Source organism: Amaranthus tricolor, chromosome 3, assembly GCF_026212465.1.
Source record: "Amaranthus tricolor cultivar Red isolate AtriRed21 chromosome 3, ASM2621246v1, whole genome shotgun sequence".
Lineage (NCBI taxonomy): Eukaryota > Viridiplantae > Streptophyta > Magnoliopsida > Caryophyllales > Amaranthaceae > Amaranthus > Amaranthus tricolor.
In genome coordinates this window covers 22,151,604-22,174,588 of record NC_080049.1, presented here as the reverse complement: position 1 = coordinate 22,174,588, position 22,985 = coordinate 22,151,604, and the positions used below count along the sequence as shown (strand labels likewise).

The window sequence follows — 22,985 nt, the reverse complement described above, 5'->3', positions numbered from 1 at the left end:
TGTGATGAAGGCGGAGATGAACGGGAGTTTGTATGCTATAGAGGGTTCAACCATCTCCAACTCTGTGAATGTCTCCACTAGCATAATGTCCGATGAAGAGACCAAACTTTGGCACTTGAGATTGGGTCATATGGGTGAGAGAGGTATGCATGAGTTGAGCCAGCTAGGCTTGTTTGGAGGAAAGAAGCTTGGGAACTCTAGCTTTTGTTAACATTGTGTTTATAAGAAGCATAAGAGAGTGAGTTTCTGTAACACCCTGGCCCAACGGACCACTGGTGACTACTCATGGAGACTGTAGACTAGCCCCACAAACCAACACAAGTCTTTCCAGCGCACTTTGGCCTCACTTGTGCGCGCCCGGGAAAACTTTCCAGGAGGTCACCCATCCTAAGATTGCTCCACACCGAGCACACTTAACTGTGGAGTTCTTAACAAATGAGCTCCCATGAAAAGAAGATGCACCTTGTTGATATAAGTAGTCTATCAATCCCTTTTCAAGCTAAATCTGGGGTATTACACTCACCCCCACTTAGGAATACAACGTCCTCGTTAAACCGTGATTTCAGGATATTTTCCCCCGCTAGGTGCACTGAACACAATCAGTCACGGTCGCAGGGTTGCTCTGATACCATTTGTTAACTTTAGTAATCAGGCGACGACATGTTGCCTAGCCCACGACGAGTCGTCGCTTTCTTCTGTTTTGTGTTTTTTGCGTGTTTTCTTTGAGGCATTTAATTGGACTTATAATACATTTATTTTAGTCCCGCTACTATATTAAGTATGTGGTATATATAAATCCTAGGTCTATATACTTTAAATGTTCAACAATCCTCCCCCATTTAGAGTATAATAGACCTTCTTCTTCCTTTACACATTAAATATATAATTCTGTTTCATGCATCAATGCTAATGTCCTACGGATTGAAATTAACGCCTAGTACAAAACACTTCAAGGTTAATGTTGTCCCTACGGATTGAATCAACTAGCCCATCCAACCACTTGAAGGTTAATGTTGGGATTTTGTGACTCGGACCTAGTCTAAGATCAAGTTGAAGATGATGAAACTAAGTTTGGGTCAAAAGGCGTTACAAGTTTTTAGGCGGTTACTTTATTTTGTCCATGATGGTTTTGGGTGGTTACTCTATGTTCCCATGATATTATGGTAGTTACTCCATGTTCCCATGATATATTTAAGGGTGGTTACTTTGTAACATTAAACTTAATTTCTTTTTACTAAGTGATGTAATATATAAAGGTCTCTTGTAATTAGAATTAGGAGAATGCAACACAAAGTGAGGAAAACTAAGAGAGAAAAAGCTTTGAGAGCCATTGTTTTGGCTTCTCGTGTTCATGTTGTAATCTCCCAGTTTATAGTGAAAGTTTATTCTCGGTGCCAGTGGATGTAGCTATCACGTTGATAGTGAACCACGTTAATTTTTTGGTGTGATTTTCTTTATTGTTTGTTTGAATCTTTATTGCTTCCGTTATTGTTTTTTGATCTTTACTTCCGCTATCGCACAACAATTGGCATCAAGAGCTCAAGTTTAATCCTAGGAAGAGTTTTTGTGGAAAACAATGTTAGGAGATTTTATAATAAGGATTGAGAAATTTAATGGGAAGAATAGCTTTAGGCTATAGTAGATTACGATGAAGGCATTATTAAAACAGTTGCAGATTTGGCGTCCGTTGATCCCAAAAAGTGCGACATCTACGTCGGGATCTGGAGACAGATGGACTGATGAACATTTAGTTGTGATGGAAGAGAAGGCTCATTCTACCATCTTGCTAAGTCTTGATGATCATATCATCACGGAGGTTGCTGATCTGGAGACGACAGCAAAATTATGGTTAAAATTTGAGTCTTTGTACATGACGAAATCTTTAACCAACAAATTGCTACTAGATTTGCGTAATTTTGAAGTTAAGATAGATGATGAGGATGCAGCGTTAATATTATTGTTTATTTCTCTATCGAATAGTTATGAGAACTTTCTAGAATCTTTTATGGTTGGCAAAGACTCGTTGACCCTAGAGGAAGTGAAGGTTGTACTTTATACTAGGGAGTTTTGTCAAAAGGCGATAGGTTAATGAGAATTATGGCAGTAGGTTAGTTGTTAGGTTGGATAGAAATTCTAGAAAGAAAAAAGGGTCCAACAATAGTAATGCATCTAAAAGTGGGATGTTCACTTCACATTTCCGGAAGACATCATAAATCTCCTTGTCATTGTCATATTTTTGCCCTCCTTTTAATGCTTCTGGAAATGGTGCAATTGGCTCAAATGAAATTGATGGCTTTGATGTTGATGCCTCTTGTTTTTCTCCTTTTTCTTGTGGCTCTTCTTCTTCTTCAATTTCCTTTTCGCTTTCCAAGGGTTTCTCCTAACTTACTGACTCCTTACCACTCCTTAGGGTAATGATACTCACATTGGGTTTTTTTTTCTTAAAATGTAAAAGATTGTTTATTTTTAGGATTTTTTTATTGGGGTTTTGTATCAAATTGTGAAAAATTGTGTATTTTCATGGTTTTTGATTCGGATGTTGTCTTAATTTGTTAAAGATTGTGTTTTTTTAAGGTTCTTGATTGGGGTTTTGTCTTAATTCATGATTAATGGTTAATTTGATATTTTTGGTGGTTTGAAATAATTATTGTTTTTTGGGCTGTTTTTTTATTATTATATTAAAGTGGGATGATATATGGATTTTTAATCAACTTTTGCAAGTGGAATTCAGTGATATTGCTTTTATAATTTGGAAAATCTCTGAATTTTGGAAAGGGGTGAGTCACTTTACGTTTGGGCCGTACTTTTGGGCCTAAAATACAAGATAGTACTCAAGATTTAATTATTTCGGTGCAGGTTTGATTTTTTCGTTTTTTTCTTTTGTAAAACCAAATCCAAATCATAAAATTTCGGTTTTTAAAATATCAATCCAAATCTAAATCATATTAAAAAAAATCAGACCAAATTTCTTATTCGATTTGGTTTGGTTTGATTTTCGGTTTTTAACCAAATAACTTTCACCCCTAATCTGGTACGAAAGATAATTTTTTGTTGATGTCCAAAAGGTTTATGATGTGCCCAGAATTAAAGTTATGCTATAATGATAGTAAATTCAAGTGGGTTTCACATCTTGTGCACAAGAATATGGAAGTTAATGATTCCAAAAACTTTCGATGGGGTGTCTGAAGGGACGTTATACCCCATTGTGAACCTAAAGAAAAAAGGTATCCCTAGTCTTCCAGTTGTGTGGGATTCGGAGTTGATAGAACTCACCTATATACACTTAAAGGTTGCTATTGGGTTGTTAGCTTTTCGACATTATAATATAATAACTTTAGCTCGAAGGAGACAAGTTTAACGTTTATGGAAAAGCACCTAAAATACGAAGAGGAGAAAAGCACCCACTCAATACGTACAGTAATGCCGAACATGTCAACAACAAAAAGCTTCATACCAGTCCCTTTGCTGGACTTTTACGGCCTCTACATTTAGCCTCAAGTGTATGGGAGCACATTTCTATGGAATTTGTGGAAGGCCTTCCCAAGTCGAATGGTCTTGATACAATCCTTGTGGTTGTTGATCGTTTTACCAAATACACACTTCCTCAGGCTCAAACACACCTTTAGGGTTTTTTCTCTGGCAGCTTTGTTTATCAAGGAGGTTGTATCTTTGCATGGTTTCCCCTCTTCTATAGTGGAAAACATGGATAGGGTGTTCTTAAGCTGTTTTTGGAGGGAATTATGCAGACTTCAGGGCACCAAACTAATTCGTAGCATGGCGTTTCATCCACAAACCGATGGTCAAATAGAGATCGTCAACAAAGCTTTGAAGACTTACCTAAGATGCTTCATTGTTAGTAAACCTAAACAATGTGCCAAATGGCTTATGTGGGCTGAACTTTGTTACAATACAGCCCCTCATTCATCCATTCATATGTCCCCATTCCATGCATTATATGGGAAGCCTCCTCCACATTTAGTACGCTTTGGGCATGGACACACTCTGGTTGATAGTGTTGAGCACTTACTCCAAGAGAGTGATGCCATACTAGATAAAATTCAATTCTCTTTGGTCAAAGCACATCAGAACATGATACATTATGCCAATTCCAACGACGTGATGTGGTTTTTTTTCAAAAGTGATATTGTTTTTCTGAAGCTTCAACCATATCGTCAACACTCTCTTGCTCGACGCCCTCATAAAAAGTTGTCCCCAAGTTACTATGACCTGTATAAGATCATTCAAAGGGTGGGTAAATTGGTATGGCTTGGCCCTACCTTCTCACAACCTCATCCATCTTGTTTTCCATGTTTCGCAATTGAAACCAGTTGTTGGCATTTCAGAGTCAGCTAAAATTCCCCCTCATCTTTCTAATGAGTTGGCTTTTGTCACTGTTCTGGAGGAGATCTTCGCTTTACGTCAACCTAGTCCATCCATTTGGGAAATTCTAGTTCAAAGGCAAGGATTACCTTCGTTTGAAGCCACTTAGGAGGACTACCATAATCTGCTTCCTACCTTTCCTAACTCTCACCTTGAGAACAAGGTGCAAATTCGGGCCGAGGATAATGTCTTACCTACACAGCATACTAAGGGATAGAAGGTAAAGGACCAAGAAAAGGGGGGATAAATGATGAGGTAGCGGGATTGTTAACAAAATTCTATTATGAGGGGTATTAAGGAAACCCTCTAATAGGAGAATCTTATAATCAATCTAAGTAGGCAGCAGGTTGTAAGGCCTTGTTTAGCTCTATAAATATGATTATGTAATAATTGGTTGATAGGCAATGAAATACAATTAATCTCCTCTCTCTTAATTCTATATATTCTTGTTTCTTCTTTCTGATTCTTCTTCTCTCGTTCTGTACTCTCCTTCTCATCTCTAAATTGTTTCTTTCTTTCTTTCTTTAAAACATACTCTGATTAGTGATTCATAACACAATCCCCTTAAGGTGAAGTATTAAAGATCACATTTTAGGTTCCAACTAGAGAAAATGTTGACAAAGTTGGATTTAATTTGTGGTTGGGTCTGCAGATGATAATATTTAGATGAGGGTCGCAAAGTATTTGGCATAGTTGGAGTGCAAAAAGATCTAAGAGATTATTATGGCTAAATGGGTGTAGAGTATATGATATAGTAGCTTATAGAGTAACATTGCTTATAGATTAGCAAAATAGGCTATGACTACGGTATGTCACAAAGGTATAGTCTGATGGTGGTCCGACATGGATACTAAATGAAGTTTTAACGCCATTTTCACATCGGCATAAGTTAACCTTTGAATTTGAAAATAACTTGATCAACTCTAAACAAACACATAGTATAGTAATAGTAAACCCAAAGAAACCAAAATATAATTTGTCAAATAAGTTTCAAACCTAAAATTCCTAATAAAATCATCTAATAACAAAAAATTCCTTAAAAAGCAGTCATACAAAACATTCATTTCCTTCCATATACTACACCTTTATAGCGAACCAAACCTCCCCATCAACTAAACAAAATTCAAGAACCAAAGTCATCCATGGAGTTGAAATTACCATTTTACCCTTACGTGAATCTTTATTATTCAACTGGTCCTTTCCATTGAGAGTATTTTCCCAGTTTTGCAAATCATTTAAAAGACCTTCAAAATTCTGAAACAAATCACAAAATAATATTAAAATCAATTAAATTCACAACATTGATCATCATAATCTATTTCTCATATAAAAGACAATGAATTAATCCAGTAATTTGCAAAACCTGCTTACATATAAGTTGGTACCCAATATTATAATTTGAACGAGTTAAAAAGGGAAAAATTGGGTAGTAAACTTACTATAGATTGGTTAGACATTGATACAATTATTCAATGGAGGATTCTACTGCAGTTCAAACTTTAATCCTGAAAGTTTTCTCAACTATCATTCTATTCTCAAATTCCTAAATAATCATTTAAGACACAAAAACTACAAAAGAATTGAAGATTTTAAGTTTTAGGAGAAGAAATCTCAAACTTACAAATAGATTTGAAGAGTGGATGTGGTGACAAACGACTGACAGGCATGGTCCGCGTGGATGGTGGCTACTGGAGGCGCCCCTGGAAGGCCCTGCGTGCGGTAGTGTACCACCGGTCACAGGTGGAGTGGCTGGTGGCGGGTTGTCGGGATAGAGAAACTGAATTAGTGAAAGGGACAAAGAATTGGGAATGATTTAACAAATTCACTTTTTTTTAGTTCTATTTTTTTTAGTACTGATAAGGGGGAATATTAGCTGACTCTGAAATGCCAACAACTGGTTTCAATTGCGAAACATGGAAAACAAGATGGATGAGGTTGTGAGAAGGTAGGGCCAAGCTATACGCCAATTTACCCACCCTTTGAATGATCTTATATGTGCCATAGTAACTTGGGACCAACTTTTTATGAGGGCGTCGAGCAAGAGAGTGTTGATGATATGGTTGAAGGTTCAGAAAACCAACATCACTTTTGGAAAAAACCACATCACGTCGTTTGGAATTGGCATAATGTATCATGTTTTGATGTGCTTTAACCAAAGAGAATTGAAATTCATCCAATATGGCATCACTCTCTTGGAGTAAGTGCTCAACACTATCAACCAGAGTGTGTCCATGCCCAAAGCGTACTAAATGTGGAGGAGGCTTCCCATATAATGCATGGAATGGGGACATACGTATGGATGAATGAGGGGCTGTATTGTAACAAAATTCAGCCCACGTAAGCCATTTGGCCCATTGTTTAGGTTTACTAACAATGAAGCATCTTAGGTAAGTCTCCAAAGCTTTGTTGACGATCTCTATTTGACCATCGGTTTGTGGGTGAAACGCCATGCTACGAATTAGTTTGGTGCCCTGAAGTCTGCATATTCATATACATTTTAAATAACTGTTTCAAATTTGGTTTTTCGGTCTAATTCGGTGAAAGGGGATTACTTTTGGTTCGGTGTAGTTTGGTTTTAGAAAAAATTCGATTTCGATTTCGATTTGGACTTGAGATGTGAAAACGGAATTTAATTTGGTTTTGTGTCCTAACCAAACTTATACCCCTATTCCAGATAACTTTTTCTTGACTCATGCATCACACCATATTGAGATTAAATAGCCATCTTCTGTTCTCTTACACCCCTTTTGAACATAAATTAAGAACTTCAAATACTTTTCCAATGAAAAATTTGTTGAAAACCCCCTGTACTTCAAAGCGAGCGATATAGGTAAAGAACTCCACTTCTACACATTTGTTTTGATGGTAGGGCCAAGTCTGACCAATTTGGAGCTTAAATACTCATTCCTTCTCCATCTCCGGTCTAATTTATGTCTTTTGTGTATTCAATGATTTCCCGTGATGAACTCAAAGATCCTGACCAGACGTCACTCATAATACAAAAGTAAATTAGAAGCTATTTGACCGAATAAATAATAAGAAATATTAACTCCATCCACATCACTTTTCGAATGGAGGAAAGATAAACTAAATTTTAATTTGACCGAATAAATAATAAGATAAAGTTTTTAGATTTGGTATGTTTTTTTGAAACTTTATTATTTTCTTTGATCTTATCATCCTGTGTGATTGTAGATGTTTGTTACTTTACGGGTGATGATTTTTGTGTTATGGATGGTGATTTTTGTGGTCAGCCACTCTAAGCGTAAACGTTATTCTATTAACTGAATTTTGCTTGGTGGTTGATGGATTTCATTCTTTGACAAGGTGGCTTTTCAAGCCTGACATTGGTTTTCCAGTGGCAAACTATGTTCGGAATGTTTTTGAATGCATATTTAAGCTCTCTAAAACTTTGGGATGTTCATTTTACTCATCGGATATTGTAAGAATTACTATAAAAAAATTATGCTAAAAATTATTTTCAATTGTATGTATTTTCCTAAAATGGGGGTGTTATATGTTAAGTTAATTTGTTCTTATAAAATGGAATGCTGATTTGTTTTAATGGTGGCTACAATATATCTATTCTTCAGAAACTTGAAGTTTTGAACGACCATAAGCAAACTGTTGGTAAAAGTAACACCACTTTGGTGAGCAATGGTGTGAGCCAGCATCGACCTCCAACAAAGTGCGATCCATTGAGCCATATGTCGAGTACTTTCATGACTAACGATAGTATTGTGGATGCCTCCTCTGAGAAAGATTTGGTAGCATTTATATGTCCCACTTTTTGCCAACTTCATTATACTGCCATTCCCTTTTGTGGCTTTAATTTGATCTAGTATTTCACGGACCTTTGCAGGGAAATGAATATTTTAACCAAAAGAAGTTCAATGAAGCAATTGATTGCTATTCCAGAAGCATCGCTTTGTCGCCAATAGCTGTGGCTTACGCCAATAGGGCAATGGCTTATCTCAAAATTAAGCGGTAAGTTTCCGTTTCAGACAACAACTCCGTAACGTCCCTTATGCATGATTAAGACATCGTCACTCATCATTCGTTGTAAGTTGGAATATTTTGATTTGGCTACATTTGTTTTTAACTCCCCCAAGCATAGTAATTTTGGCACTTGAATCATGTAGATATCAAGAGGCTGAGGATGACTGTACAGAGGCTCTAAACTTAGATGATCGCTATATAAAAGCATACTCACGTCGAGCTACAGTCAGAAAGGAGCTCAAGAAACTGAGAGACTCCTTAGAAGTTATGTTACATTGATGGGGATTATGATTTTTTTATGTAGTAAGTGGTGTGTCCAGCTAATGATTAATTCTTTTCGCAGATGTTGAGTTTGCGTCGAGGCTAGAGCCACAAAATGTAGATCTCAAGAAACAGCGTGCTGAAGTGAAGTTCTTGCTTGAGAAGCTGAATTTATTTACTCTTTTTGACAAGTGAACATTCAAATTGAAGCTCAGGACTTTCGAATTGAAGTTGTTATTCATGCCCTAGTTTGATACTATTTGTAGAGACCTTATTCATCAAACATTAGAAAAACTAGGGGTGATAGTTTAGTTTTTGGTTTGGATTTGATATAAATCCGAATAAAACTCGATTTTGATATTTTTAGTCCAAATCGAAATCATAATATTTATAATCCAAATTGAACCGAACCGAATTTTAAAATACTAATCCAAATTGAACCGAATATACCGAATTGCACTGATTTGTATATTTTGCATCGAAAGTCAAATTTGCATGTATTATTTCAAAATTGTTCTTTCTAAAGCTCCTAAATAGATATTAATAGTTTTAGGGTTTTTAATTTGAACAGGTAAAAAAATTTTAACAAAAATCTAAAAATATAACATGCTTTTGACATTTCGGTTTTTCGGTTTTGTTGGACCTTAGATCGAGTCCAAACTGAACACAGAATTTTAATAAAATTCAATCCAAACCAAACCAAATTTAAAATATAGTGAAATACTTATTCGATTCGGTTTGGTTTGGTTTGGTGTACGATTTTTCATCAAATTATTTACACCCCTAAGAAAAACTGTTGTAGCCTTAATCCCAGCCATGGAATCCCAAATTGCAGTTGAATGGTTCATCAGGAGAGGAGATAATGTGAGGGGAGAGAAGGAAAAAATTAATGCACCGGAAAAAAAGGAGGAAAAGATGAAGTGCACAAACAAGAAAGTTGTAGATTTACATGTTGAGTTTTAATAATAAAAACAAATGTGATAATTCATAAAGACTAGACCGTGTAACACTATTATGTCAGATTGCAAAGTTAATAAAAAAGTTTTTGTTCCGTGGGACTTACTAAGATAATTCTTATTAAAAATCCAACAAATGGCCACTTCTATTCTTTGATTATTTATGCTCTCTTTTCAAGCACCACTATAGAAACATGTTTTTTTTTATTCGATTGACAGCCACAGTACCAAGATTTTAAGGTTGGAAAAATTTTCAATTTCCTCTCAATAACCTTCAGCTTTTTTATTCTTCCCATTAGGAGGTTTATATGGTGCTAGATAGTGTGTGTTGACCGTTTTCTTGTTGAAGCATACCTCATGCCACTATGCCAGAGTGTGTAGGCTTCAAAGCATGCACACAAATACAATCCATTTTATCTTTCGAGTCTTCAATTGATATGTAGAATCGATAGTTCATTACAAGTGAGGGTGCTTTCCAACCATGTTTTTGAACCAATATTCTCTATTTTTGGCTCTCACACTTAATCCTATGGGTCACATCTTGTTGGATGTCCCAAGTATTCTAAACATGGACCCAAGATATTTGAAGCATCCACTTGAAGTAGTTTCTTTCTCTTCTAACTTCATAGTGCCTCTCGTTATTGCGTTTATGCTAAAATTACACTCCATGTACTCTGTCTTGTGCCGACTTAATTTAAAACCTTATGAATCCCACTCTTGTCTCTATTATTCTAACATAGCAATTGCAATGTTCCTGGTCTTATCTACCAAAATAATGTCATCAGCATACGACATGCACCAAGTGACGTCTCCTTGTATCGATCGAGATCCTCTACGAAAAGTGAGGCTCAGTGTCCAGCCTTGTTGGCCAATTGTGATTGCAAAATCCTATGTTGCTGCTCTTCATGTCCTAACATTCTTCTTTCTTCTCGATACATATTTTGTGCTATATTAATGTATTTCTTGAGTGCCCTTCTTTGTTATTTCCAACTAATGTACTTCTCTTGATACCTTGTCGTATGCTAATGCCAAGTCAATAAATACCATGTGCAAGTCTCTTTTTCTAGCTCTATAGTACTCCATATCTCTCCTAAATTGAATTGCTTCCATTGTAGTTCACCCTGACATAAATTCAAATTGGTTACCTGATATGGAGGTACATTTTCTCATATGTATCTGTGTCATTCTTTCCCACAACATCATAGCATGGCTCATGAGTTTTATTTCTCTATAGTTAATGTAATCTTAGACATATCTTTTGTTCTTATAAATAGGCACTTGAGTACTTCTTCTCAAGTCATTGGGCGTTTTGTTTGTCTTTCAAATATTGTTGAATAGATCATTAACCAAGTCATTCCAATCATCCCTAGACATCTTCATATCACAATAGGCATACAAAATGTCCTAAATGCTTTCTTTAGCTTCATTTTCTTCATCGCCCCAACCATTTCTAATTTTTATTTTCTTCGCATAATTTCTCTACTTTGATCTAAGGAAAATAATTGTTGTGTCCATATAATATTTCCTTGTTTTCTATTAAATAGCTCATCAAGATACTTTCTCCATCGATCCTTGATGTTTACGCCCTGAACTAGAATTATCTTATTCTTATCCATAATATACTTCACTACACTTATTTCATTAGTTTTTTCTTGCCTCCTCTTTGCCATTCTATAAATATCTTGTTCATTTTCTTTAGAATCTAATTTGTCAAACACCTCTTTTAATGCTTTTAATTTCGTCGTACAGACTACTACGTTTGCCTTAGTTTTGATTTTCTTATACTTGGCTAATTTTTCTTCATTAATGCATTTTTCTAATGCAAGATAATATTTTTACGTTTCCTTGATAATTGTCTTGAGTACCTTCTCATTCCATCATGTATATCCTTTACCACGAAAGTACCACTTGATTCTCCTAAAATCTCTTTAGCAATTCGAATGTTACAAGTTTTCAACTTTGTCAAAGTATTCCCCACATCTGAAGACATCTCTTACTCTGTTTCTTTAGTATCTTTCTCGGCAAAAACTTTACATTATCCACTTTTAGTTGATCTATAGTACGATCATGATCATACAAGTATAGTATGATCTACAGTATGATCATATGATCATACATGTATATTATTGGCCTTATTCACCATAACATAAGATAGAGAAGTTGTTATTGGTGTCTAAAAACATTAGATAAAATCAGGGAAGTTGAAAATGAAAATCAATAGTTGGCCATATTCCGGAACAAACAAGGATATTTAGAACTGCAGCTGCTCACAATGATGCTACAAAAATGAGTGTCATCTCATGGTGGTCTACTTATGGTGCTGAGACTCCGAAACTTGTAGAAATTGCTATTAGAGTATAAGGTTGTTATTGCATTTCACTCGAGCTTGTGTGGAAGGTCCTTATAGAATATGGGATATCGATCCCGAGAGTACCTATCTTGATGATTCCACTATAAGGTTGGCAGACTTTAGAGTTTAAGATTGGAGGAATTAAGGTCAAAAGAAATTGCGACATGGACTTAAACTTTTCATATTTATTACTATCGGTTATATATATATATTTTTTTAAATTTTTTTTTTAGATTTACCTTTATGATTTATAATTTATGTACTTGATTGGATGATCCAAAAATTGGATTTAGAGCTTTAACATAAAATGTTGTTATTTTTGTAAGATTGGATTACATTTGGTGTCTTACGTTTTCGAAACTTAAAGTTATCATTTACATCTCTCGTATCAGATCGAACGTTCGTTCCGTGCAACATTGGGTAGGATATGACAACCAATGTAAATTATTCTCACATCTTATGTCATAAGAAAAATTGAAAATAATGTGGGTGTGGTCTCCTACTCTGCTATATGTTAGACCCTCTAGGCCTGTGTATCACTCTTATTCTGCTAGCATACTCTTTATTTTTTTTTTTATTTCGCATGTAATGATAGTGTGTCAAAGCCTTCAGAAATTTTATGTAGGCAATTCTTGCAAAAGCAGCGGGAACAGTTACAAGAGCTGTGCCTGGGTGAAAGAAGTTGAGAAACAGGTAGATGACAATGGATATGAAAAACCTACTGTGTGCGTCTGAACGAAGTAAGAAAGCGGGAGTTGATGTTCTTCCAGATAACATCTCAGTAAGATTTGAATGTTTGAATTGTGGTTTCTGGGTCATTTTGAAAAGTTCTCATTCAAAAAAAAAATATTATGAAAATATGGCATGAAATTTCTTTGGACTTTAAGTTTTTTCATGTATTGCATTTTAATTGCTAATGTTTTTTTCTGGAGAATCAACAGCTGTCTTTGAACAAAACTCCTGATTCTGGAGAGAGAGATGTCAAAATCAAAACATCTGGTGATAGAAACAGGCAAAAATTAAATGGCTTGCATGGCATTGCATCAAGCAATTCTCCTTTGGTATGTTTGCTTCATGTATATGAAACGTCATACGCGTTGCATGACAACTTCAAATAATTTTTGTTCATCATCTTCATCCGTGGTTTTATTTTGGTGTATTTTTACAAAGTCTGCGTTTCATAAATTTTTTTAGGACATTAAATAGTAATTCACAACTGACCTTTTTGCCTTGTGCAGAAAAACAAGAGTGGGAACAAAGAGTTGGGGACATCAGTTCAAGAGCTTGCTTCTCGGGCTGCATCTCGAGCCATAGCAGATGCTGCTACAAATATCAGTACCCCAAAATCAGCTTATCAGTTTGAAATTACTTGGAAAGGACTTTGTGGTGACCGTTCTTTACAAGCCCGTATGTTGAAGGTTTGCAAGCGTTGAATCTTGCTCTAATGCTTGATAATGTGGAATTGATACTTTTTGTGGGTTGTTTAAGTTGGCCTTTTTCTATTTTGGAGCCGCTGATGATGTATCTTTCTTGTGTTTTTTCAATGTGTAGGCCAATCAACCAGATACATTGCCACAGATTTTTAAGAGTGCTTTAACTGCCCCTTTACTCATCGATATTGTCAAGTGTGTTGCATCCTTTTTTGTGTAAGTGAAGGTGTCATGTTCCGAGCTGAATTATTTATACTATGTATTAGATCCTATTATGTCTAATTATTCATATTCTTTGCTGCATCTTATGGAAGTGACGAGACCGAGCTTGCTGTCAGCTATCTGCAAAATTTGACGAAGATCCCAAGATTTGACCTGATCATTTTGTGTCTTCCCCAAGTAGACAGGGAGGGTATGTGCATTATTAAAATTTACAAGCTTGTAACATCTTCATGATTGGATATTATGATTTCTAGCTCCTGTGTATGAACTTGCGATGTTTGTCTAGAAATGGTTCTGGACAAATAGTTACTAGAGAAGCCATTTAGAGTTCAGGGTTATCAAAGGAGGCTTTGAATTTGGTTACATGGATAATAAAAATAAGAAATACTGGAATAAATCCTAATCTATCACAAGGTGACTGCATTTATGTGCAATAAATGTTGTCTTTATGTGTCTTGAACCTGGAGTAATAAGGTTTGTATGTTGTAGTTTCCAGTTTCATCAAATTGTATGATGGAGTACTTGCAACTATGGTGTCAATTCAGTAATACTGAAAGTTTTCATGGAGTATCTTAGTCGAAATAGCTTGAGCTTAGAGGCTAATTAATAGTCCCATAACTTGCATTCATGGATTAAGAAAGTTGAGGCTTATATATCTTGTGGAGTTTTACTTTTTGGATTTTATTTTCCTGTAAGATTTGTGGAGTTAACAACTCTGGTGCTTAGTTTACCTTTGATGTTATAAATTAGCTTAGTTGCATTAAATTTGGAAGTCCTCTGGTGAATGTGGCTCACTAATGTTTATATTGAACGTGCTTAGTTGACTTTGGATGTTATAAATCAGCTTAGTTGCGGTAAATTAGGTTATAGTTTATATTGAACGTCTGAAAAATCAGGTCTGTCCTCCTTGATTCTTACTTGCACGTAATTCTTAACCTTCTTATTGCCGTTCATGAGTATCTCACTGAGAACGAAGTGGGAATAGCTTTTCAGCAGAATCTGAACGTTTTCTAACATGATTTTAAATGACTTGATTTCTTGAATTCTTTGCATGAGAAAGTAATGGTAACACAATAAGGGATGTAGTATAGACGTAAATATTTGGGGATTTAGAGTGAATTAGAAGGGATGTAGTATTAAAATAGAATGACACAATAAGCAATTTATGTATTTGTCAAAATAGAGACTTGAACCAAAAATTAAACCATCAGTCGTTTACAAGTCAGCAAAATAAGCAAAATACAGTTTGCTAGTTTTATGTTTAAAAGAATACACCTGTTAAATTTGGTTGGTTGTTACTGAGAGAAAAAAAAAACCAAAAACACACATACACGTAAGAAATGTATGGATGAAATGAAAAGATAGATAGAGTTTGTGGGTATGATCGTCATAAATAGAAACGTGGTGACTTGAGGAGAACTGAGGCAGGATTTCACTCAAGTACACAGGAAAGCTTAATTAATGAAAATTTGTGGACAGATTTGTAATTGTGTTTGCTTGATTTGATCGGTGAAATATAGGCTAACTTGATATTCTATCATGCAGAGCTTTGCAGGATATGAGATAAGGTATTTCTTAGCATTGCTACTACTATTGAGCTTGGAGAATTGCTTAGTGACCTCCATCCAAAGTATTGCCCTCGACGATTTCGATGATCCCGTTCTTCAACATTCAGGACACACTCATTTTGTATATTGCTGCCAAATTTTGTACATTGTAATATATTTTAATTTTTACATTAGCTTTTTTGAGGTTCTCTTGAAGTATAGCTTGAATATTTTTTATGATTAGTTTAGCATGAGGTTTGATCGGATTTATTTTTTCCTTTTTCAGGATACATTCCAATTAAGGTTGTGTTTTATATTAGAGCTTGCCTTTGGCTAAAGGCGTTACTTGCATTTATTTATGGTCTATAACATGTATTGAATTGAACTGAATCAAGTATGTAGTGAACCAAAAATAAAAAATTTTGATGTTATAATTTTGAGAATGATTTGAACTAAAGCTTCCATGGATCCCTAGATTGATTTACAATTTTGAGAATTTCTGCCTTATTATAATTTTTATTTAGCAGGTCTTGTGAGAGAACTGCCTTACTGAGAGATCACTCATACAAGTTAGTAAGAGTAGCCCAATCAATCAAATTATAAGTTTTACAATATACGGTCACTAATTGATATCTTTAAAAATTAAAACTGATCAAAAATGTAAAAACAAATTTAATTTTTTTCTAAAAGTGATCAATACTAACAATTGAATGATCAATTTTAACTTAAAGTATATAATCTTAAATGGATTAATTATAATCTTTTTAAAGTGATTAATTTTGACTTTAAAAAATTATAATTGACTATTTATAATTTATCACAAATTCTTGTTTAGGACGGTTCTAAAATTAGGAAGCTATTTCATATGTAATCAATTTTTTGTAAGGCTTAAGTGATCATCTTTAATGCTTATATGATTACTTTTAAAGCCTATATGATCATTTTAAAAGGTCAATGTGCTTATTTTTATTTTACTATATTTTCATTTTTGAAGTTTATGTGATCATTGTTTTATAAGAATTATGTGATCATTTTTAATGCTTATATGATCACTTTAAAAGGTAAAGGTGCTCATTTTTATTTTACTATGTGTTCATTTTTAAAGCATTTGTGATCACTTTTAAAGCATTTGTGATTACGTTTAAGGCTTATGTGATCACTTTTAAAGTTTATAGAGATTGTCTTTTGTAGTGGTGGTGGTGGTGGTAGTGGACTTCAAAATTAAAATGATCACATATGCGTTAATAGTGATCACATAGGCCTTAAAAGTCATCACATATGTCTTAAAAGTGATCACATAAGCTTTAAAAGTAATCAAGGTTGTTAGGATTGAGATTCTACTTAGAATCGTTGAGGGGTAAGGATTGAAATTGATAGAATCGGATCGTAGGATCGTGTGATATAGTTACTTTAAGGTGTAAGTAAAAACTTATTCGACTACATCTATTAAGTTCTTTTAAAAAAATCTTTTAATAAGCATTTTTAAACTGCAAATCAAGAAAAACTTGAATTTTATAATAGTATTGATATAATTACTTTAAATATATATTTAAACGTAAGTGAAATCTATATATATATACTAATTTTATATAAGCACTACATTATGTTATAAAATAAAATCACTTAAAATAATTAACATCGTATACTTCATACTTTATACTTCATATTCTAATTCTATATAACCAAACATATTCTAATTCTATACTTTATACTTCAATATAAGCACTACATTGTAAATAAAACCATATTCAAAATATAAATAATAAAACAAATCATTTAACTCTAAAAATATGTATATTCTAATTCTAATAATTAAAAACATATGTACAACAACAAACCACATTTTTAACAAAATACACATAAATTAAAATAATTAACAAATTAATAACATGAACTTGAAAAATATCAAACTCATAAACAACTTCATTTAATTAAAATTATCTTGATATTTAAATGATAATATTATGCCCTCTAAGTGAAGATTAGTTACCTACAAAGAAGTAATTATATAGAAAAATTAGTTCACAGCTATTTTACAAAAAAATGTTAAAATAAACCCTATGAATAAATCCAACAATGGTGTTTTAAGAAAGGGGAAAAAACCAAAGTAATTGAAGCTTGAATTTTTGGCTGAAAGGGGAAAGAATCAACTGAAAATGTCGTAAGTTTGAAGATGAAATAACAGTTGAAGCTTGAATAATTCATGGGTTGTGGGAAGTTTGAAGATGAAATAGCAAAATGAACGTTTGAGGTATGTGGGAGGATGAAACAACAAGATGAAACAGCAAGAAGAAGAAGCAACAGTCGTTAGTGGGATTATGTATTAATTTGAATGATTAGCAAGAAGAACATTTATTAGCCATACAACTATTGATTTGAATGATTATGTTTTTAAGAACATCAAGAACATCATATAAAATTTTCCCAGTTTGTATGGCTACTGGAGGCGCCCCTGGAAGGCCCTGCGTACGGTAGTGTGTGGTAACCGGTCACAGGTGGAGTGAGTGGCAGGCGGCGGGTTGTCGGGACAGAAAAAGTGAAAGAAGCAAGGGTAAATTGTGTTTTTTACTCTTACTTGAATTATAGAAGGATTTTCTAATTCCTCTATAGCCCAATCATCTATTCCCCATTTCATTTAAATTTGACCCAAATAATTCTCTATTCTTACTATTTATTTTAAATTTCCGCTTCTAAAAAAAAGATTAATTTCTCAAATGTTACAATTTATCCAACTTGAAGAGAACTTCGTCCTAGAAGTTTATTGAATCTCAAAGTCATTACTAAGGAACTTCTGAGTATATATACAATCCTATTATGTCCAACATAAGAAAACTATGCTAACGAACGAACCTTACAACTTCTACCAAGAACTAACCAAGTCTAAGCATTCCCCCCGAAATCTTAGGATCCTACCCAACTTAGCATAAAGTTCATCCTCGAGCTTACTTCTCAAAGACTAATGAGATGTGATATTTATAACAACAATAATCATAATAATACCTGAGCAAACAACGAAGGATAGTCGCATTTCATGGCATCTTCTGTTTCGCATGTGGCTTCCTCGGTAACATGGATATATCATAGCACCTTCACAAGTATTACACTACCTCGATGAGTATCGCGCATTTTCATATCTAGGATCTGAATGGGTGTCTCCTCGTACTACAAGGTGTCATTAAGGGTCAGCTGTTCAGGCTGGAGAACGTGTGAGTCGTCTCTGATATATTGTCTAAGCTGAAATACGTGGAACATGTCATGCATTCGCTCAATGGAAGCTGGTAAAACGAGACTAAAAGCTAACTCACCTATGCGCTCAAGAATCTCAAACAACATACTACTAATATACCCACCTACAAGTCAACTATAATCATAACAAACCTTATATGAAGCAATGCCAATCACATCTTTGATAATACTCGTAAAATACAAAACTATTATACTTCTAGAATAGTTGACTAATGAACAAAACTCTTTTTAGAACATCATGCACCTCAAAACTTATGTTACATACTGGAGGCTACTGGTAAAACGGGTACGCTCTAACGATGGATCGTGATGGTACGAAGACTCATTTCGTTAATGCGATGTTTCAATTGTCGTTTGATTATGTATATATGATTATTATGGTTTCTTGCTAGTTGTTCTCTAAGAGCTACAAATCATGCACATCAAAATTTATTAGCAAGAAGAAGAGTGTGAAATTAGCCATTATCATTTTGAAGGTCTTTTGAATGATTTGCAAAACTGGGAAAATACTCTCAATGGAAAGGACCAGTTGAATAATAAGGATTCACACAAGGGTAAAATGGTAATTTCAACTCCATGGATGACTTTGGTTCTTGAATTCTGTTTAGTTGATGGGGAGGTTTGGTATGCTATAAAGGTGTAGTATATGGAAGGAAAATGAACGTTTTGTATGACTGCTTTTTAAGGAACTTTTTGTTGTTAGATGATTTTATTAGGAATTTTAGGTTTGAAACTTATTTGACAAATTATATTTTGGTTTGTTTACTATTACTATACTATGTGTATTTTTAGAGTTGATCAAGTTTTTTTCAAATTCAAAGGTTGACTTATGTCGATTGTGAAAATGGCGCTAAAACATCGTTTAGTATCCATGTCGGACCACCATCAGACTATACCTTTGTCAACATTTTCTCTAGTTGGAACCTAAAAATTGATCTTTAATACTTCATCCTAAGGGGATTGTGTTATGAATCATTAATCAGAGTATGTTTTAAAGAAGGAAAGAAGGAATTTAGAGATGAGAAGGAGAGTACAAAACGAGAGAAGAAGAATCAGAAAGAAGAAACAAGAATATGTAGAATTAAGAGAGGAGAATAATTGTATTTCATTGCCTATCAACCAATTATTACATAATCATATTTATAGAGCTAAACAAGGCCTTACAACCTGCTGCCCACTTAGATTGGTTATAAGATTCTCCTTTTAGAGGGTTTCCCTTTGTTGGCTCTCTTAGGTTTTGATGATGACTACACTTTATATAAACATATGTATTTTAGAGATTGTATGCAGGTTGATATCCGATCTTGATAGAGATCGTTGATAGTGCCTATGACTTAATCTATGAACGTTGTACTTGTCAAAAGAATCCAAAAATGTTAGATAAGGTATGTCGCTTAAGATGTTAAATGTAGACAGAAGATCTATTGTTACTAAGTTTGATGATCTGACGTTACTGGAAAATGGAGACAGTGCTTTATTCCCAGACTGAAGTCTGGAGAATTTACGTCGGCTGGAGTTTCTGATAATTTTATTTTTCTGATTTTTTAATTGATGTATTAGTTAAAATTAATTTGTTGCATCATTCATTTAATAAGTTAATTGGCAAAATATTTTATAACCACCTTAAAATAACGGTACACTTTCTAAGAGTGGAATATTTCTCTCCTTAAAAATAGGCTTGTGTTTTGGATCTAATTAAGTGAAAAACTACGTTGCCTATTTTTAGAAAAATAAATTGTGGCTATTTTCTTGTAAATCAAGCTTCCATCAATCCTTTTTATTAGCTAGTTGAACTCCTATATAAAGGGAACTTGATTCAACCGAAATTAGGAAGCCAAAAAGGTGCCTAAGAGTCCATACGTGAGATTAATATTAACAAGAAATATTTTTGTTCCAAAATTGCCAATTAATTTATAATATTTTCTTGTGCAACTCTTTAATTTTATCTTTAAGAATTTATCCTTTGTAAAGGGTTTTCGAGAGAATCGTTGTAACTAGACTTGGGTAAGTCTAGGGGAGAATTAGAAAGCTTCGAGTGAAGCTTAGAGAATTAGAAAGCTTCGAGTGAAGCTAGAGAATTAGAAAGCTTCGAGTGAAGCTAGAGAATTGGAGAAGCTTCGAGTGAAGCTAGAGAATTAGAAAGCTTCGAGTGAAGCTAGAGAATTGGAGAAGCTTCGAGTGAAGCAAGAGAAAGAGAAGTTAACCTAGTTAGAGAAGCTTCGAGTGAAGCAAGTTGTATTTGTTTTATGTAATTATAACTAATTGCCTAAAACATATTGAAGAGTTTTGAAATCCCGAAGGGTCGTGGTTTTTCCTTCTATTTAGGCCTAGAAGGTTTCCACGTAAAATTGTGTTGTCTCTTTTACTTTTTCATTTTAAGTTTAAGTTTTAATTCCACAATCTAATTCCGCAAAAACAGGGCTAAAATACTTAAACTTATTAAAAACAATAATTCACCCCCCTCTTGTTGTCGTTCACCATCTCTAACACTTTATACACCCATAATACCCCTCATAGTAGAATTCTGTTAACAATCCCGCTACCTCATCAGCTACGGCTTGGCAACTACACCAAAAATGGCAACGGACTAGTAACGATCGTAGTTCGTGCTATTTTTTAAAAATTATATCAAATTAAAAAGTAAAAAAACTGCTACGGTCTGGTTACGGTTCCAGGTTGTTGCTCCTGTTGGCTAAGACCTGGGGTCGTAGCTAGGTCGTCGCTAATTTTAAAAAAAATTAAAAATGGGTGACGATCATTGATCTAGAACAAAGTGGACTACGTAGATGTGTCTAAATCGATACTAATCTCCGACTCGATAGTAATTTGCAATAGTGATTAATTCTTGTTTCTTGGGTTATAGATGTTTAACCGTTATTGAATTCCGCATTTGAACACCTATAACTTGCTACACTAGTGTATTTTTTTTACATATTTACCTTAATATTCATATCTTTACTACTTACATTCTATATTCAGATATCCCTCTAATTAGCCAACACTATTTCCAATTAACAAGACATATCATACTCCAAGTTGATACAACTTATTAATGGAAAAATATGTTCACGACATAATAGGTTAAATATACTTTTAAACATCATAATTAATTATTTATTTGTTTAGTATAGGAGTAATAATTAACATCTTCCTCAATAGAAAAAAGGGAAATCATATCTTATGATTAAAATATTTAGGGAAAGAACTAGGAAAAGGGTATAGATAATGTGATCCAAGTCCTAAAGTATGTACTATATTTGGTTAGGTTATTCGTAGATTAGCAGCATGAGCATCAATAAGATCTATAGTACTCGAATATATGAGAGTTTTTTAAATTACACAGAAAATATAAAGAAATATGGCGACAAAGGGTTTTTGTCGCTTACTTTGTCACAAAACACGTTTGGCGATAAAATAGGTAACAAAACGCCTTGTCGCTAAAAAAAACTTGTCGCCTAATTTTTCACTAACATTAATTACAGGTCATAAAAAAAATTGAATATTTGTCATTATTATTAAATAATAATAGTCATTACTATTATTATTTAACAATAACAACAAATATTCAATTTTTTTAACAAATATATATTATTAAAGTAATATTTACACAACAAAACAGAATTAAATGAAATTTAATGAGTAAATTAAATTTTAACTAAAAAATACTCCCTCCGTTCTTTTTTAATCTTCCACTTTTGATTTTTCACACATATTAAGGAAGATAGAATCTTTGGGTTGTAGTGGATATTATTTTAATTAAATAGTAGTGTGAAGTAATGATTGTATTGAAAGTATGAGAGAGAAAATAATTATAAATAAAAGAAAATGGTACATTAAAAGAAAATGGGGGGTTTTAAGGGGTAAAAGTGAGATAAAAACTTTCTAAAAATAGAAAGTATTCTAAAGTGGAAGAACTTTTGAAACTACCCGTTATAGTAATGTGGAAGATCAAAAAAGAACGGAGGGAGTAATTAGTAAATTGTTAATGGTTCTTTATTAGATTAATGACTCCCTAAAAAAATTAATTATCCTTTTCAAATTCTGAAAAATATATAAAATTCTAAAAATTCATAAATGGTCCAATAATATGGAAGAACAAAAAAAACTCAGAATTGAAAAATAAATGAAGAACATAAACAAAAAAAAAAGACCCAACAAAAAAAATCTGAAAAAAATTGAGGAAAAAAAACATGAAAAAAAATGAAGAACAAAAAACTAAATTGAAGAACAAAAACATGAACAACAAAAACAAAAACCCAACAACTTAAAAATGAAAAAAAAAACGAAGAACAAAAACTTTTAAAAAAAATGAAGAACGCAATCGAAGAACAACAACACTAAATCAAAGAAAAGAAACGAAGAACAACAACCCAAAATCGAAGAACAAAAAACGAAGAACAGCACAAAATCAAAGAACAAAATCGAACAACAATACAAAAATGAAGAACAAAAGTAAACCCAGATCGTAGCGTTCAAAACTCAATATTGAGAAGATTTTTCAAAAGGTTTAATATTTGAGAGAAGATAAGTGTTCTTTTTGAGAGAAGGAGAGCAAAGGGTAGTTGTTTCCATTAATGAAGTGATTAAGCTTCTT

The 22,985-nt window shown here is 33.6% G+C and overlaps 1 pseudogene; it reads left to right on the top strand.

The window, feature by feature from the left end:
* The first annotated feature begins 7,928 nt into the window (after positions 1–7,928).
* LOC130808463 (uncharacterized) lies at positions 7,929–15,253 on the top strand (annotated as a pseudogene).
* The last annotated feature ends 7,732 nt before the right edge of the window (positions 15,254–22,985 follow it).